Source organism: Miscanthus floridulus, chromosome 3 (assembly GCF_019320115.1).
Source record: "Miscanthus floridulus cultivar M001 chromosome 3, ASM1932011v1, whole genome shotgun sequence".
NCBI lineage: Eukaryota > Viridiplantae > Streptophyta > Magnoliopsida > Poales > Poaceae > Miscanthus > Miscanthus floridulus.
Genome location: NC_089582.1, coordinates 36,139,312 through 36,151,157, shown reverse-complemented (window position 1 = coordinate 36,151,157; position 11,846 = coordinate 36,139,312). Strand labels below are relative to the sequence as shown.

The following is an 11,846-nucleotide window of genomic DNA, read 5'->3' as shown; positions in this document are numbered from 1 at the left end:
TTAGAGCATCACAAAAACTATGCTCTAGCCCCTTATTCCTTGTTGCTAAAAAGCATCTTTTAGTGTTTATTGCATATTCCATTAGTCAAGTTACAAGATCAAGGTCTTTAATTGAGCGCTAGCATCATACAACCCAAATGCATAAACCCATAGGTGACATGGTACAAGGTACAAAAGACTAGGATATCCTTACGGTGACAAAGTAGACACATGCACATGAATTAAGTGATTAAACGTAAATAGATATCAAGGATGATCCCATGCTATACTTGCCTTATACGCTTCCTCAAACTTTCTCATACTTTGCTTCGAGTCATCAACTTCTGATCTCCAACACTCACGGGCAGTTCTCATTCTACTCGTAACAATCATCACGCATAGGCAAACATACAAGTAACAAATAAAAACAACTAAGAATAGTACACCATATAGGAGAAAACAACATACTAAAAAGAGCTCGTTACTACAGTCACAAGATCAAAAGAAACGCCGAGAGGGGAACTACTGTTAACAAGAAACGACTATCGGGAGTTTTATATTATAAAAGAAACAACTACAAGCTTGATTTATGTTGACTCAGAAAAACTATGTGAGTAATATTAACTCTGTCACACCCAGTTTTAAAGACAAAACCAGATTTGCCATATGTGTGCCCAGGAAGTCCACACATACCACAACAAAATGAATAGTATCAGAAGCAATGTTATTAAATAACGTATACATAGCTATATTAATATATGTATTTTTTATTAGCTATAGGTATAATATGAACTCTGATATATACTTATGTCTTAAAAGATTATAGGCAGTGTGAAAGCACTGATGATGTCCTAGTTAACAAAATACATGTGCAAGCACACCATGTGATATTTCGTTGGATAGTTCCACGCAGTTGGAGCCTCCTTCAACTACCAGATGGTCCCCCTATTTAATTTCATTATGAACGGCTGTAGCTCTCCAATCCACTGTTGATTGTACTAGGCACTGCTCAATCAATAATTGCGGTGCATGCATGCCAGGTCAGTTGGTCTATGTCTTCATCAAGTCATCACTCATCACCAGCCCCTCAGATGTGGATCGGGCATCAACTTTGCAGGATTCATGATTTTTTAGGTGTGTACGTGTTTGATCACAGGTTTCATTTTGCAGCTGAGGTGCTCTTTCATTTGTTGCAAGTGGTTCTATTTTTTGAATTATCAAACTTTAAATACTAGTGTCTATTTCTTTTCACTTCTGTATTCATTATGATTTTCTCGATAAGGTCTCATATGGCTATATTTCAAAGAAGAGAAGACATAATAATGGCATGTAGGTGCTACACGTCATACTCAGAGTGTGGCAAAATTTGGCATGCTATAGTCCAAAAAAATATTTTTTGTGACTTTCGCCTAGTTTTGGTATGACTTTGAAACAAACATCAAAATTTCATCCATGCTTTCGGCATTGCCCACGTTTAGCCATAGCCAATTTTTGGCTTGGTTTGCTAGAGGCACCAACCATGCAAGTCCTAGGTGCAAGGCCACAGCGAGCCAAAGCAACATGGTGCCTTGGGCATTGCTGGTGCTTGGCTTTGTTTGTGCTAACACATGAACACCTAAAACACTTAATTAGGACTAACTAGTCCATCAACCCATGCTCCCACATGGGCTAACATTGAGATACTTAAGCAATAGAAAACCCTATTTATTTAATATATATTAACTAATAAAAATTAGTTCATACAATTAACTTTTATTTGAATCTAGATTTACACGTATGTGCAGAATTGTCATTAGCATGATTGAGAGATCACTGTGTGGCACAAGAAATAATGTAACATTAATTTGATTCTACGGTTGTGTGTTTTATTTTCTTCCGTTGTTTTGTGTTCCAGTATGGCTGACTTTGTCTAGTATATGGGCATGTTGGATATCCCTCTTCATGAATTAAACTGTGTGGATATATAACAAACTAGAAGGTTAATTCACTTGCAAATATAAATTAGTCCTCTAACCCGGGCTCTCACACGGGATAGAATATTAGGAGATGCAAGCATTAGTCATTGTTTAATACCTCAAACTAATAAAAGTTACTTATCTTAAATTACACATTTTACACTTTGTTCATTTTTAACCCAATAGACACAATAGATACTTTGTACTCTCTATCTAGTTGTGATAACCATATGTTTAGTCATCCATATCTATAGTTTGTTCCTTTTCATAGCACCTCTGTTTATTTTTAATACGCATTTATTTGAAAGATTAGATTAAACTGTGGTGGCTGTTATTACAGCTCATATCTTATGACGCCATGAATCTAAGTTTTCATTCTTGAATTATAATCTTATTAATTGCTACTTATTTTATAGTCTCAAGTTAAATTGAAACTCTTGTGCTTATTGTATATTTTATTAACTCTCCTTTGTACTTTTAAAAATAAGGATATGTTAGGCCATAAACTACACTATTAAGGACTACGATGGCATGAATAACATTTAATTAAAACCGGCACTACATCAATTAAGATCGATGGTAGAGCTTGATCTGATCATGGATGGCGTAGAGGTGCTAACCTAGAGAGGACATTAATATCCAAGTCTTATAATGATTGTTTACTTCAAAGGAGGCCTAGCTACATGTGGTATGCACTAACCTCCCCCACTTCTCAAGATGTTTGAATTATTTCAAGAAATTATATGTGCAATAATGCTTATATAATCAATATAGACATATCGAACGTTTTAGTTAGAATGTATAAATATCTAAGGCAAAAACATTTATGAATTATATGTCATGGTCATTAATATAATTTTAAAAAACTTGTTAGTATCATTAGTATATGAGTCATTAATAACATCTTTTCATGGTTACTAAAACACAAATATATATATATATATATTTTATACATACATGTGTACTTGATGTACATATATTTTCTTTAATCAAATTTTAATATATTAATATTAATAGAATTGTGTAATGTACAAACATTTTTTAAGTTAAAACTCTAGTTCTTATTGTATATTTTATTCAAACTTTAGGTTTTTTATTTTATTAAAAAAATTATGGGTCCAAGGCTGCCTGTTAATTTTGACAACGACATAAATAGTCATTTCAGCTCGCACCACCACACTTAAGATGTCGCATTTCATTATATCAAAACGTTATGTGTAGTATTATTATTTTATATAATATAGACTGTTTAAAATTAAATTAGGAATATTAGTATATTAGTCAAAATGTATAAACTTATTTAAAATAATGACTTAAATATTTATTATTGTAGAGTGTCAATATAACTTTAAGTGAATTATCAATATCATTGATATGTGTTGTTAAGGGACATTTCATATGTTATTAAAATAAATATTTATCCTCATGCATACATATTTGTCTGGTCTACATGAGGGAATGCATAATTTTGCTTGCTTTTAACTTAACATATACATATAGTACTTTATGAATATTGGACGATATTTCATAATTTATTTATTTATTAATTAGATGAGGATTTGAGATATATTTTTATTTAATTTTTTATAATGGCTTAAGGTCGATATTTACTTTATGTTACCTTTCATAATGGCATATATGATAATTTGAATGCAAACTTAGTAGTTATTTTACATTATCTTTTGTACTGGTAGATGTGAGTAATATATAAAAATATTAGGAGATTGTTTTAAATTATCTTTCATAATGGCTCAGATGGATAGTTTAGGTATAAATTTTGAGGGTTACATTGAATTGTCATTCATAATTATAGACATGGTTGATTTAGATGCAAATTTAAGGATTTTGTTGAGTTATCTTCAATGGATGAACAAGGAAATAACAAGACAAATGCCAAACAAATGGTTTATTGTTTCGGTGTAGTTGACCAAAATTGTCTCATTCTTTAGACTGTCACACCTCTTTTATAGGTAGTCCGGCGTAAGTGTATCTATTTTGTTAGGGTTGATAGATTATATCCTATGTTTTATTAATACAATTAACTTTAGTTCTATTTGATTTTTTTATTAAAATATCAACTTGAGAATTTTTACTATGGTTGGGGGAAAATTGGACGGCTCATGAGGAGTGATCAGATGACTAGAAAGACTAGCACACCTGGTTTTAAGAACAAAATCAGGCTTGCCATATGTGTGCCCAGAAAGTCCACGCATACAACGACAGAACAGAGGATATCAGAAACAATGTTATTAGATAATGTATACATAGCTATATTAACACTTACATCAGAGTATCATGGAATGGTAACTAATCTTCAGGCTCCATTCTTCTCAGGGACGGCTGACTGTGGGCTCTGTATGCCAAGCACTTCTGACAGTATCCTAAGAACTCCTTCGTTGTCTTCATCAATTTTCTGAGGAACTTTTCCTAGAGTCTGGGGTGTGGGAGAAATAGCAAGGGTGAGCACATGTCATACTCAGCAAATATAACATGGGATTCATGAGGCTCAAAAGGTTAACACTGGTTTACTGCGCTTAGCTTTTAGTGAGTCATAATTTTAAGGAATTGAGTACCGTCAAATTTATCATAAGCCCATATAAACACATGATCAGGTAAACATGAATACTGAATAGCATAAACAATTAACCATTAATGATCATCTATTCCGTAAGAGTTCTAAGGCTGTTCGTGACCGTAAGCACGGCTGATATACCAGTTTTACACTCTGCAAAGGTTGTACACTTTCACCATGAGCCGTGATTTACCCTTTCGTCCAAGGTGATCAGCCTCTTGACCCACTACCAAGGAAGGTCGGTAGGGTTCACTATGAAGTCTTTCAAAGGTTCGTCTAACAAGTTAGGGCCGGTAGGTTTCTATGCCCTGCGAATGTAGAGCTTCCCTCTCCTAAGGCACATTATGTGTAGGCTATACACTTAAGAACAGAGGCCGCACTACACCCAACCCAGAACACACCCCTCTTGTGCCATAAAGGTAACCACTAATAAGTTAGAAAAGGTCCTCATACTTGACTAAAGCTGGAGCTATGTAGCCCTCATGGTTGTAATGTAAGTCCCGGTTGATCACTTACAGATAACTCCTTAAGGGGAGGAATTTAGAGCATCACAAAAACTATGCTCTAGCCCCTTATTCCTTGTTGCTAAAAATCATCTTTTAGTGTTTATTGCATATTCCATTAGTCAAGTTGTAAGATCAAGGTCTTTAATTGAGCGCTAGCATCATACAACCCAAATGCATAAACCCATAGGTGACATGGTACAAGGTACAAAAGACTAGGATATCCTTACCGTGAAAAGGTAGACACATGCACATGAATTAAGTGATTAAAGGTGAATAGATATCAAGGATGACCCCATGCTATACTTGCCTTATACGCTTCCTCAAACTTTCTCATACTTTGCTTCTGGTCATCAACTTCTGATCTCCAACACTCACCGGCAGTTCTCATTCTACTCGTAACAATCATCACGCATAGGCAAACATACAAGTAACAAATAAAAATAACTAAGAACAGTACACCATATAGGAGAAAACAACATACTAAAAGAGAGCTCGTTACTACAGTCACAAGATCAAAAGAAATGCCGAGAGCGGAACTACCGTTAACAAGAAACGACTATCGAGAGTTTTATATTATAAAAGAAACAACTACAAGCTTGATTTATGTTGACTAAGAAAAACTATGTGAGTAATATTAATTCTGTCACACCCAGTTTTAAAGACAAAACCAGATTTGCCATATGTGTGCCCAGGAAGTCCACACATACAACAACAAAATGAATTGTATCAGAAGCAATGTTATAAAATAACGTATACATAGCTATATTAACACTTACATCAAAGTATCACGTAACGGTAACTAATCTTCAGACTATTCATCACGGGGATGGCTGACTGGGGGTAACATACGCCTAGCACTCCTATCAATCTTCTAGGAACTCCTTTGTGTCCTCGTCAATCTTCCGAGCAACTTTACTACAGACTGAGGTGTGGGGAAAATAGCAAGGGTGAGCACATGTCGTACTCAGCAAATATAATATGGGGTTCATGAGGCTCAAAAGGATGACACTGGTTTACTGCGATTAGCTTTTAGTGAGTCATAATTTTAAACAATTGAGTAGCAACAAGTTTAACATCAGCCCCAAATAACCACATGATCAGGTAAACATGAATAATGAATAGCATAAACAAATTATCATTAGTGATCATCTATTCCGTAAGAGTTCCAAGGCTGCTCGTGACTGTGAGCACGACTGTTATAACAGTTTTACACTCTGCAGAGGTTGTACACTTTCACCATGAGCCATGATTTACCCTTTCGCCCGAGGCGGCCATCCTCTTGACCCACTACCAAGGAAGGTCAGCAGGGTTCACTATGAAGTCTTTCAAAGGTTTGTCTAACAAGTTAGGGCCGCTAGGTTTCTGTGCCCTGCGAATGTAGAGCCCCCTTTTGAAAGGCACACTCACGCAGAAGTACTCTTAGGAACAGAGGCCACACTACACCCATCCAGAACACACCCCTCTTGCGCCATAAAGGTAACCACTAACAAGTTAGAAAAGGTCCTCATACTTGACTAAAGCCAGAGCCTTGTAGCACTCATGGTTGTACTGTAAGTCCCGGTGACTACTTATAGATAAGTCCTTAGGGAGAGAAATCTAGAGCATCACAAAAACTATGCTCTAGCCCCCTTGTTTCTTGTTGCTAAAAAACATCTTTTAGTGTTTATTGCATATTCAATTAGTCAAGTTACAAGATCATAGTCTTTAATTGAGCACTAGCATCATACTCTACCCAATGCATAAACACATAGGTGACAAGGTATAAGTACAAAGCTAGGATATCCTTAGTGGTAATCAAGGTAGATACATACAATATGAATTAAATGATTAAAGGTGTATAGGACAACAAGGAAGATCTCATGCTATACTTGCCTTGAACTTGCTTTTTAGTCAATATAACCAACTCCTCAAAGATCCTTTGGTCTTCTATTCTACAGCTTCTAGTCTCCAGGGCTCATGTACGGTTCTCTTTCTACCCATAGCAAACACCATGCCTAGGCAAACATACAAGCAATAGATAAAAGCAACTAAGAACAGTACACCACACAAGGTAAAACGACGTACTAAAAGAGAGCTAAGGCTACAGTATCGAAAACGCAAGAAACGCCGAAAACGGGTCTATGGTTAAAAGAAACAACTACCGGGATTTTTATACTATAGCAGAAAAGAAACCACTACTAGCTTGATTTATTTAAATTAGTAAAATCATGTGAAGAATTTTAATTTAGATTAGTCAACATGTATCAAGTTGAAAAACCAGGTTTAAAACTAGTCAGGTTTTATTTATTTACAAAAATGCCACATACTATTAAAGTCATTTAAAATTTACTTTGCAAAAGAAATAAATATATGGGAGCATCTAATTGAAATATATGTAGCATGTTTAAACTAACCAAATTATAATTAATGAAAACATATTTATGTTGGAATTAATGAATTTAACATTTATTTGTAAAAGAGCGTCGTATAAGCATATATTGCTTTTAATTATAAAGCAAATTAAACATTACTTTGCAAAAATAAAAGGGCATGTGAGAGCACCTACTCAATTTCCATATAACCTGGGTTCGAGCTAAACAAATTATAATTCAAAAACACATTTATGTTAGCAATTATTAATATTTGTATATAAAACACCAGAGTACAAAGTCTATATTGATTTTAGTTATAAAACTAGTTGTACGCTAATTAATCAAATTAATATTCAACTATATACGGGAAAATATGTGACACGAAAAACGTCGACACTAACATGCAGATCACGTCACCACTAGCGCATCACAACAGGATTGAACTAAAACGGAATTTAGATGTGAAAACAGTGAAGGATTGAAGGTGGATAGATAAAGAGCTTACATGAAAATAAAAGTGCCGACAGATATTCTCCCATTGGCCAATTGCTTCTGCTGCAGTGCATGGGGTAATTTACTTGCTTGTGTGTACGCATCCATGGCCCTTGTTTTCTTTCAGAATTCCAGGTGAATGACGAACTTGCTTGCTTGCTGAACTTCAAGGCTGGAAGCAGATGGACTGGTGCATGGTCGCCTTGGCAGCTGGACGGAGGCATGCCGTCAAGCAACAGATGGAACACTGATGATGATCGGAGTTGACATGCACAGATCGATGAACGGACAAAAGGTGGAGATGGATAGCGTACCGTGTGGCCCGGCAGCAAAACTGCGACGTCGAGAGCAGGACGAACCGACAGCAGTCGTCGATGGACAAGTCAAGCGGCCAACAATGGCTTCGGCAACATGCTAGCTGGAGATGTACATACACGGCCGGGCATGTCTGGCGGCTGGAAGATAGCATGGGATGCCGCGGCGGTGGCTCACGAGGAAGCTAGGGCATAGGATAGATGAGGAATTAGCGAAACATGATATGTAGTGCTAGGATTTATCATGGCCAAGATACACGTCTTGACGTGCGAGTCCAGAGTGGACGTGGTGGTAGAGTCCATCTTGAACACGGCAGTGATGGTATTCGTGGTTCGCTGGCACCTGGTTTGGCGGAAACAGGGACAGTACAGGGTGCGAGGCGGGGTCGGCGGCAGGAGAGGAGAAGAGGAGAAAAATCTAATTTACTATGTTAGGGATTTTCTAAACTAGTGGCTTTCTTTATAATAGTTTTGGTGTGCTTTGCCCAAGAGATTAATACATATATATGGAAAGAAAAACTCCCCACATCCACGTCAACTAACAATATGATACTAATTAACGTTGCACCATCCACCTACACTAATAGGTCTAAATAAACATTAAAGCCCATTAGTAAATAGAGACATGGGCTTTTAGGATTTATTAGTATTATTGCACATTGGCTTTGAGCGTTGGGAAAAAAATGAGAGATTTATTATTTTCGGAATTAATTAATTTCATGATAAAATAATTCTAGAAAAGTCTAAAATTATTATTTAAGCCACGAAAAATACTCTGAAAGCTCTGAAAATTCATGGAAAATTTTCAGAGACATTTTACAACATGAGAAACCTCAATAAAGTATTTGGAGCTCATGGTAAGATAATTTGGAGCATCTAAAAATTAAATTATGCTCACAAACAAATAGGAACAAGTTCCAGAAAAAGCTAAAAAAAAATTCGAGAAGTTTGTAGAGATTGATTGACGGACGAGGAATTGAAAGGTGTGATTTGCGTTACAAAGAAAAGATTTTAGGAAGCTCCCAACGAAAACTTGAGCTGAGAAACAAAGTATTCGATTGTAGAAAAAGATAAAAGCGTGCTGAAGAAGGAAAATCGACCTACTAAATGCATTTTAAAAATTTTGCTCACTCTCAACACACAAAGAAGCAACAAGCAAACATCACATCAAGCAATAGCCCATCAAATTAGTTCAGAAAAGTCTAAAGATTCATATTTTTCCTATAACTAATTGACGCTATCCTAAACGAAACTTGAAAAATTTTATCCAAATATCCAAATATTTATTTTAATTAGTGTTTTCTATGCACAACCCAAAATTAAAAATTTTGGGGTGTGACAAATTCAAATTAATCAAAACGTATATAATTTCAAAAGCTGAGTTAAAGCTAATCATGTTTTATTTATATTTATAAATATCGTCATATATTTAATCATATTCAACTTTAACTTTTGCAAAACAAAGGTGCATGTGAGAACATCTAAACCAGTTTTATATGACCTTGTTTAGCCTAAGAAAATTATAATTTAGAAACACGTTTATCTTAGCAATTAATCATGTTAACATTTATGTATAAAATACCAAAGTACTAAACCTATGTTAACTTTAATTATAAAACAGTTGCATAAACTTAATCAAATTGACATTTGAGTTAATAAATTCATAAATTCATAAACAAGTTAATTACTTGGTGAAGAACATCGACTCGATCAAAAACATGTCAAAGCTGAGCTAGAATAACTAAACAGCCTAGGTTTAATGACGCATTCTGGAATTTGGGAATACAAAAGAGATACATAATTCCATAGGCATGGTATTTGTAACACTCTAAAATTTGCTTCTTTTGAAATAGAGAAAAAGGATTTAATTTTGAATTTTTGTGCTCATGAAAACATAGGAAAATGAATGTTTTTATTAAATTAAAATTCATCATATGATGTAGAAAAATGTTTGAGCATACAAGCCTATGCATTTGATTTATTGATATGAGTGGCTTTGTCCAAAATTCAAATGAATTCAAATTGTTTTAAAAATGGATTTGAAAATTTCTTTAAAATAAAAGAAAAGGAGAAAGCTTTTCCCCTCCTCTTCTGGCCCGAGCGGCCCAGCTCTTCCCCTCTCTTCGGCCCGCTCACCTGCCCCTTTCTCCCCCTTCCAAACCTGTAGGCCCAAGCAAGCGACCCCAGCGTAGCGGCCCACCAGCGCGCGCACCACCTACAGCCGTAGCAGCTCTAGCCCAGCTGGCCACCTTTCCCCGCTGGCCCGCTATCTCCCCTCCCTTCCTCACTCTTGGGCCAACCCAAGCGAATGCAAAAGCCCACGTGCAGAGCTCTCCTTTCCCCTCTCTCTCCGTGACTGACCAGCCGACCCCGCGCTCTTCTCTCTCTGACCAGTGGGACCCGCTTATTAGTGCTTCTCCTTCCTCCAGTCATCCCCGAATTGCGTGTACCGCAAGCCGCTTGCCCCTCATAAGTACCAGCCGCGCTGCACCGCCCTTCCATCCTGCTCTAAGCAAGCCCGCCGCGCCTCCGTGCCCTAAATAGCGCTGCCACAAGCTCGAAAGCCTCCGTCGCCGTGGGATTCATCCAACCGCTGCCTAGTTGACTCGTCGACCTGCCCGCCGCGCTTCGAAATAAGGTAACGAAGCTACCAGCCTTGATCGTGCCATCTCCCTCCTTCTCTGTCGCTGATACTAGCTCGCCGTAGATCTGCCGGTGATCCTGATCAGCCGAATCGTGCATGGGCTCGCCACCGTGTCGTCGCAGCTCCTTCCAAACCCTCCATTGAGTTCGCATCGAGCTCCTCTTGCTCCCTGACCTTTTCTCGGGCCAAACGGTGGCCGACACATGAAAACCGACAGCTTATAAAAGTCTTATGTGCACCTCAGGAACGGTCGCACACATAAGTGGATAAATTGTGAATTGTACCAACACAATGTTTATTACATAGCGAATAAATATTCAACACATAGTCTCAAACATAGATATAATAGCTGCTAAGATAACTCTCTTGCGGAAGCTCCAACAGGGACGTCAACTGGTGGACACCAAGCCTAATACTCATCATGGTAATCTTCAATCCAATCTTGATCTGTTCCCCATCTGGGATTTTTCCAACATAAAAGATAAAGCAAGGCATAAGTACATGTCGTACTTAACAAGATAACTAAGGGTTCATGAGGCTCAAATAGCTGACACTGGTTTACTGCGGTTAGCATTTAAGTCATCATCAAGTTTAGCATTTATTAACATCAAGGTAGCAATAATCCCATAACACATGATCAATGAACATGAATAATCAATATCTTAAACAATTAGCATAAATGATCATCTTAACAAGTAAAAGTCATTATCCCTTAATGTAAGTATTCCAAGGTCACTCGTATCTGTGAGCACGGCTAGTATACCAGTTTGTTAACTCTGCGCAGAGGTGTACACTTTCACTGTGAGTCATGTTTCCCAAATGAGTGGGTTAATTACTCCCAAAACACCGGAAACCATATAAAGCCACCCAAGAGCTCGTCTAACCGGCCAGGGCCGCAGGGTCATCAGATATAGGAACCCCCCTTCCTATAATATAAAGGCCGCTTCCATAGCTAGGCTCAACAGGACAGAGGCTGTCCTATACCCAACTCGTAGACCTCTAACCAGCTAGAAAAGGGTTTCTCAAGTAACTA

General features: G+C 37.1%; 1 long non-coding RNA gene across 1 annotated transcript; it reads right to left on the bottom strand.

Annotated features, from left to right (window-relative positions):
* Positions 1-268: 268 nt before the first annotated feature.
* Positions 269-8,398, bottom strand: LOC136545454 (uncharacterized). Its single transcript, XR_010781034.1, has 5 exons — positions 8,170-8,398; positions 7,869-8,065; positions 6,885-7,006; positions 4,219-4,368; positions 269-355 (listed from the first exon to the last, which is right to left on the bottom strand). It is a non-coding gene; the product is annotated as an uncharacterized lncRNA (long non-coding RNA).
* Positions 8,399-11,846: the final 3,448 nt, after the last annotated feature.